A 6,965-nucleotide genomic window follows, 5' to 3' on the forward strand; every position below is an offset into this window, starting at 1 on the left:
CCCTAAAAAAAAAAAAAAAAAAAAAAAAAAAAAAAAAATATTTTAAATATGTATATTTTTAAGAACAAAGAAGGGGCCGGGCACGGTGGCTCAAGCCTGTAATCCCAGTACTTTGGGAGGCCGAGACGGGTGGATCACAAGGTCAGGAGATCGAGACCATCCTGGCTAACACGGTGAAACCCCGTCTCTACTAAAAAATACAAAAAACTAGCCGGGCGAGGTAGCGGGCGCCTGTAGTCCCAGCTACTCGGGAGGCTGAGGCAGGAGAATGGCGTGAACCCAGGAGGCAGAGCTTGCAGTGAGCTGAAATCCGGCCACTGCACTCCAGCCTGGGCGACAGAGTGAGACTCCGTCTCAAAAAAAAAACCAAAAAAACAAAAACAAAAACAAAGAAAATTGGAGGAGAGATACCATTAGATAAGCAATTTCAAACAGGCTCTGGAAATGGGGGAATGGTGGAGTGGCAAATGGCCTTAGCATGGCAGAGGAGGCTGCAGGACACAGACCCAGGGAGGCTGCTTACCCACAGGACCTGTGACATTTAGGACTTAGAGGTTCCAAGTGCCATAGAAAATGGCAATGAGTAACAGGGCTTAGAACAAGAAGACGTTGAAAGTCTGTGGACAGAACTCCTGGATCCCCATGTATTTTATCCCAGCCCAAGTAGCAGACAATCACTTTCCTAGGCAAGAAAACAAAGATTTATTTTCTAAATTGATCAGAAAGTCTTCAAACTTAGAGGCAGCTTGCTGAAAACAGGGGTTCAGTGAGCATGTGCAGGCCAAAGGATGAATTCCCCAGCTCCCTGCCCTGCTACAAGGGGACTGGAAGCCAGGAAAAGGAAGTAAGGCACATTGCATCTTGGAAAGATGAGCCCTATTAAAAATATCTGTTGATACATGAAAGCAATTCAAACCATAACTGCATTCACCCTTCCAGACACCCACTCTAGATGGAAATAGAAAGTTACCTGAAAACATTATTCAAAATTTCATACTTCACTTTTGTCTCTTCTCTCCCTGGATGAGTTTTCTGTCAGCCAGCTGTCAGTTCCTACTGAAGGAAATCAAAGCTATTCAGAGTTACATAAACACCAATAACTTGTTACATGCATCTTTCCCATTTGGAGTCTAGTTTTTAAATTCCTTATTAAGAAATCCCTACAATGTTTGCTCAGTTAGTCATATCTCACTGATTATGAGTTTGTAAAGTGTCTGGAGATTCTATGCACAGCAACCCTGTGTGTGTCTGCCTGCAGGGCTGAGTCTGCTGCGCAAGGACTGCTGGGGTTGGAAGGGCCTCGGCACTCACTTGGTGCAGATGAGGAGGCTGAGAAAGGAAAGGTGAGGGCACTCTCCCAAAGTCAATCATCTTACTCACCTGCTTGCCAGAGGTCAATTCATGTTTGTGTCCTTTATCTCAATATCGCCTTGCTTCTTGGATGGCCAGCTTCCCACGGAGTAGGACTCTGTTTTGAGGGCCTGATTTGTGTGTTATCTCACATGGCAGTGCTGCATGAGCTGAGATGCTTGCAAAGCCATCTCGGAGATGATAGACCAGGCCTTTCCTGTGGCTTTTTATCCCCATGCCACCCCCAGTTTTCCTTTCTTAAGACAGAAAAGTGGCTGGGCATGGTGGCTTATGCCTGTAAACCCATCACTTTGGAAGGCTGAGGTGGAGCGGATCACCTGAGGTCAGGAGTTTGAGACCAGCCTGGCCAACATGGTGAAACCCCATCTCTACTAAAAATACAAAAGTTAGCCGGGCATTGTGGCGGGTGCCTGTAATCCCAGCTACTCAGGAGGCTGAGGCAGGAGAATCACTTGAACTCAGGAGGTGAGGTTGCAGTGAGCCGAGATTGCACCACTGCACTCCAGCCTGGGTGACAAGAGCAAGGCTCTGTCTCAAAAAAAAAAAAAAAAAAAAAAAAAAAAAGAAAAGAAAAAAGAAAGAAAGAAAAGTTATTTTCCTTTGAGCCTTTCACTCTGCCTCCAAATAGGATCCACGCTTCCTCTCATAAAGTTCATCATCTGGCCATGGTGGGGCAGAACTTAACAAATGGGTTTGAACTCAAAATTCAGCCCATCACCCTTGCCTCGGTCCCTGCCTATGCGCTGCCCCAAAGGCGATTAGAGACTGCTCAGATGAGGCAGCAGGGGGCATATCAGGGTCCTGGGCTCCAGCTCTCTCCAAGTTACCAACCTCTGAGAAGTCATTCTTAGCCTTAGTTTCCTCACCTCTAAAATGGGCACAATATCTACTTTACAGTAGATGATTTGAGGATTTTAAGATCCGAACACACTTGCTACTTAAGAATTCAATGAATGTCCATTTATAAACATGCATCACCAAATATAGGCACTGCATACAGGAATCCTCAGGGCTGGTGGGGTCTGACAATGGGATGCTAGGTTCCCTATACCAGCGGGTTCTCCTTTTGTGAGCATGAGAAACACATGGAGCGCCTGTTAAAAAGAAAATTCTAGGCTCCACTCCCACATACTCCATGGGAGATGCTTCTAATGCACACTTGGAGAAAATCTGAGGCAAATTCTTCATTCCTCATTCCAGGCCACTTCCTGTTTGCTATGGACCCCTGCCTCAGATTCACACAGAACTGTCTCCGTCATTACTTCCAAGTGGTGTGATGCTCAGCTCCCCTGCAGGAGTGAAAGGCAGAGACAGATGGCTGCCACAGCCTAGAGACGGGTCCAGGGAGCTCACAGGTCCCAGAGAAGACGACAGCCTTGAATTAGTAGAATGGGCCAGGAGCCGGAGGTTTGCTGCCCTGCCTTTCCTAGACGGGTTTGAAAAAAACCCAGAGTCCTAGTGGACAGCCGAAGGCCAGGAGGAAGGCCAGTGGCACTGGAATAAGGCAAGCCTGCCTGCCACAAGCAAATGTGTATCTCCTCCCCACCCAAGGAAATGGACAGAGACAGAATAAAAGATGCATCTGAGGTCGTCCTGGAAAATGGAATGACTGGCCAGAAAAAGATTCTTCCCTGGTATTGACTTGCAAGAAATATTTCAAAACCGCCCAAGGAGACGGGTAGCTGGTAAGGTTTGCTGTGTTTCCCACACATACCCCCAAAGGGCTGCTGTGTTCTCCTAGTTACTTCGGCTGTGCCCCAGGCCTTTGGGGCATCTATGCCCCAACCTCTGTTACTGATTCACCTCCCCCGCCAACACACACACACACACACACACACACACACACACACACACACACACGAGAGAGAGAGAGAGAGAGAGAGAGAGAGAGAGAGAGAGAGACAGAGACAGAGAAAGAGAGAGACAGAGAGACAGAGAGAGAGAGAGAGAGAGCGCAACCTACTCCTCCAAGTCTCAGGGAACCAAGGCGATGGGATTTCCAAGCTGTTGAGGATGCTAGCAGTCTCCGCGGTCCCCGCCGACCCCTGGAACCAGGCGCGTTTCCTCAGTTTTTCCTGAGAGCAGGAGGAAGCGAGCTCAAGGCGCTGTCGGAGAAGGGCAAAGGAAGGTGACTGGGGAGACAGCGCCAGGGCACCGATGGGGGCGGGGTGCGCGTTTCGTCGCCTCATCTCTGAGCCAGGGCAGGCAGCTGGCGGGCTAAGGCGATCACCATCCACGAAAACGGGTTCTGCCCACAACCGCTGCGGAGCGGTCCCTGCGCCGCTCGCCCGCCCGCCGGACGCGGCCCTCCCTTGGGAAATGGCGCGTCTGAGGGGCGCAGCCACGGCCCCCATCCCGGAGCAGGCGCACCTCTGCACCCGCCTCTCAGCTAAGAGGGTCCGGTATCCTGGTGCCAAGGCTGTGCGCGCCTGAGAAGCGCGGGGACCAGCTGCCCGCCCCTGTGCTTCCAGAGCCAGAGGCTGCAAACGGCTCCGCAGTCCCCAGCCAGTCCCCAGCGCCCAGCCGGCACCTCCTGCTGCCCAGCTGCCGAGGCACCTGCGGAGATGCGCCCAAGTCAGACCCTCCGACCCGCGCGCTCCTGCGGCCCAGCGCGCGCCGCTCCCTCTGCCGACCTTCGCCCGTCAGGCTCCCGCCCCGCATCCTCCTCGACCGCCCCCGGCCGGGCAGCCCTAGCCGGTTCCCGCCGCTCGGCGAGGCTGAGAAGGAGGCGGAACCCGCATCCCCGCGGAGTCCAAGCCCCAGCGGCCGCAAAACTGGAACCAAGAACCAGTGGGAACGGCAGGAAGCGCGAGGGTGAGCTCGCGTGGAGCGCGCCCCGGGGTGGCGGGGCAGAGTCTCTCGGGAGGGCCCTGCAGCCCGACGGCCCTCGGCTGGCCCTGGGTCTCGCACCCTGCTCTGGGCACTGCATTGTCAGGGTGCGCGGGAGGTGCGGGCTTCAGGGGCCTGCGCGCACCGGGCAGGGAGCATTGAGGTCGTGCGGGCCGCTGGGTCCCACGCTGCGCCCTCGATGTCCTCCTCCCGGCAGCCGCCACTGCAAGCCGAAGTTTCCCAAGTGCAGCCGGCAGGCACGGCGCCTCACACTGACCTGGGACGCGCTGTCGAGTTGGCGGCGGCGCTTGCAACCTCCCTCTGGCACTGCCCGACCCTCTGTGTGGTGGCCCTAGGGCACCGTCCGAGGTGAGCTGTGGTCTTCGGCTCCTCGGCGGTTCGAATCGCAGATCTCGGAGATGCCGCCCCGTCCCCGCCCTGCTCGGCAGAAAGAGGTGGGCGACTGCTGCGAAGCGCTGGAGCTGGGACGCGGAGGGCGCACCTCGCCAGACGCCCTGGCAGCGCGGCGCTTCCGTTGGGGGTGACGCGTCGGCTCCCGGCTCTGCGCAGGTGAGGGCGGCAAGGCCACTCTGGACCCAGAGGGGCCAGAAGCTACTGGAAGCTACGCCTTCTGTCCCTGTAAGTCCCACCCCCGTCCCCCGCTTCGGCCACCGCGCTTCGGCCACGGCGACTTGGTCAACAACAGCGGCAGCAGGGTCTCCCCACTGAGGGAAGTACGCACCCCTACGTCACGGGCTTTGGCTCTTCCAGGCCGTATCCCTCCCCTCAGCTCACATCCACCCGCTGGTCCATGAGTCTGTCTGTCCCCACCGGTCCCTCCACCCCTCCACCTCCCTGTACCCACTTCAGGTAATGCCAGAGCCTCACTTCAGGTTGGGGTGTTAGTGGGAACAACCATTCTTAGGTCTTTAGGAATTTATAAGGTCATTATACTATTATTAAAACATGAATAGAACACATTAACAAAATTTCGCAAAATACATTTCATATGTTAAACTCCACTGAGAAATGAAAAGGGAATGAAGTAGAAGCAACTTTTTTTGTCGTTATTTTTTAGTTTTAGTTTATTTATTTATTTATTTTTATTTTTATTTTTATTTTTTATTTTTTTTTTTGAGACAGAGTCTCGTTCTGTCGCCCAGGCTGGAGTGCAGTGGTGTGATCTCGGCTCACTGCAACCTCCGCCTCCTGGGTTCAACCGATTCTCATGACCCAGCCTCCGGAGTAGCAGGGATTACAGGTGTGCACCACCACACCTGGCTAATTTTTGTATTTTTAATAGAGAGGGATTTTCACCATGTTGCCCAGGCTGGTCTCGAACTCCTGACCTCAAGTGATCCTCTCACCTCGGCCTCCCAAAGTGCTGGGATTACAGGTGTGAGCCACAACACCCGACCGGAAGCAACGTTTTTAACTCTTCATTTATTTTGGAGGGTCTGTTGGAGAAAAGACCAGCACTATTTTTGTTATTCAGATAATGTCAATCAAAACTTGTTTATAGTTTTGAGTCCTCAACGGGGAAAAATAGACTTATCTCTGGTCAGGCTTCCTTCATTAAAGAAAAGACCCCTCTGAAATGAGGACCAAAGGATCCTCATTTAGTAAACATATGCAAAGCAAGTACACAGGGCGCTTTACCCCAAAGTTAGGCTCTAAGAGTTTGAATCCTAGATCTGGGCTGCCCTTTGCCTTCAACCATTTGTTTGGAGGTTGCCAGGGAACACTGAGCAAATTTGCACGAAGGCACGGGGCTCCTCCTCCTTACCACCTCCGACCCTTCTCTTAAAAAAATTTCATCAATGTGCAGTGTACCTATTAAAAGACAAATATTTTGGCTGAATGCTGTGGCTCACGCCTCTAATCCCAGCACTTTGGGAGGCCAAGGAGTGTGAATCACTTCCAGGTCAGGAGTTCGAGAGCAGCCTGGCCAACATGATGAAACCTCATCTCTACAAAAATTAGCCAGGTGTTGTGTTGTACACCTGTAATCCCAGCTCCTGGGGAGGTTTAGGCAGGAGAATCACTTGAACCCAGGAGGCAGCAATTGCAGTGAGACGAGATAGCGCCACTGCACTCCAGCCTGGGCCACAGGGACGCAGACTTCATCTAAAAAAAAAAGATGCACATTTCACAAGTCGGATGATTTTGCACAAACTGAGCATCATCCAGATCAAGAAGCAGAACATTACCAGTTCCCCCAGAACACTCCCTCTTCAGATCTCTCATTGGAGGGAGTGGTGGCTTCAAACAGCATAGAGTAGTTTTCTTTGTTTTTGCACTTTATAGTGATGGAATCACTCTGTTGGCAGGCATCTTTCACTCAACAGTATGTTTAAGAGATGCACACTGTGTGTGGCTGTTGTCTGTTTATTCCTTTTGCTGTATAGTATTCCGTTGTGTGATTGTGCCTCAATTACTTATTCATTCTACTGCTGATAGACATTTGGGTAATTCTCAGGTTTGGGACATTACAAATAATGCTGCTCTGAATATTAAAATAGATGTCGTTTGGTGACCATATATACATATTTCTGTCGGGTACATACCTAGGAGAGGAATTGTGAGTCATAATGTAGGCATATGTTCAGCTTCTGGAGATGCCACCAAACAGCTTTTCAGAGCAGATGATCCAGTTTTCACTCCTACTTTATTAGTTTTCTATTGCTGCTTGTTACCACAAACAAAACCACCACAAACTTAGTGGCTTAAGAAACACTGATTTATTCTCTTACAGTTCAGGAGGT

At 51.5% G+C, this 6,965-nt stretch overlaps 1 protein-coding gene across 4 annotated transcripts in view; it reads right to left on the bottom strand.

Annotated features, from left to right (window-relative positions):
• Positions 1–4,814, bottom strand: part of ANKRD34B (ankyrin repeat domain 34B) — a 14,263-nt gene extending 9,449 nt beyond the window's left edge. Inside the window, exons 1-3 of one of the 4 annotated variants that reach the window (XM_025388750.1) lie at positions 4,478–4,814; positions 3,331–3,476; positions 971–1,053 (exon numbers count right to left, since the gene is read on the bottom strand). The gene's annotated coding sequence lies outside the window, so the exon portion shown is untranslated. Of the gene's footprint in view, positions 1–970; positions 1,057–3,330; positions 3,488–4,477 lie in introns of those variants that run through there. The other 3 variants (XM_025388752.1, XM_025388753.1, XM_025388751.1) reach the window with 3 other exon arrangements.
• Positions 4,815–6,965: the final 2,151 nt, after the last annotated feature.

The sequence above is a fragment of the Theropithecus gelada genome, chromosome 6, assembly GCF_003255815.1.
Source record: "Theropithecus gelada isolate Dixy chromosome 6, Tgel_1.0, whole genome shotgun sequence".
Taxonomy (NCBI): domain Eukaryota; kingdom Metazoa; phylum Chordata; class Mammalia; order Primates; family Cercopithecidae; genus Theropithecus; species Theropithecus gelada.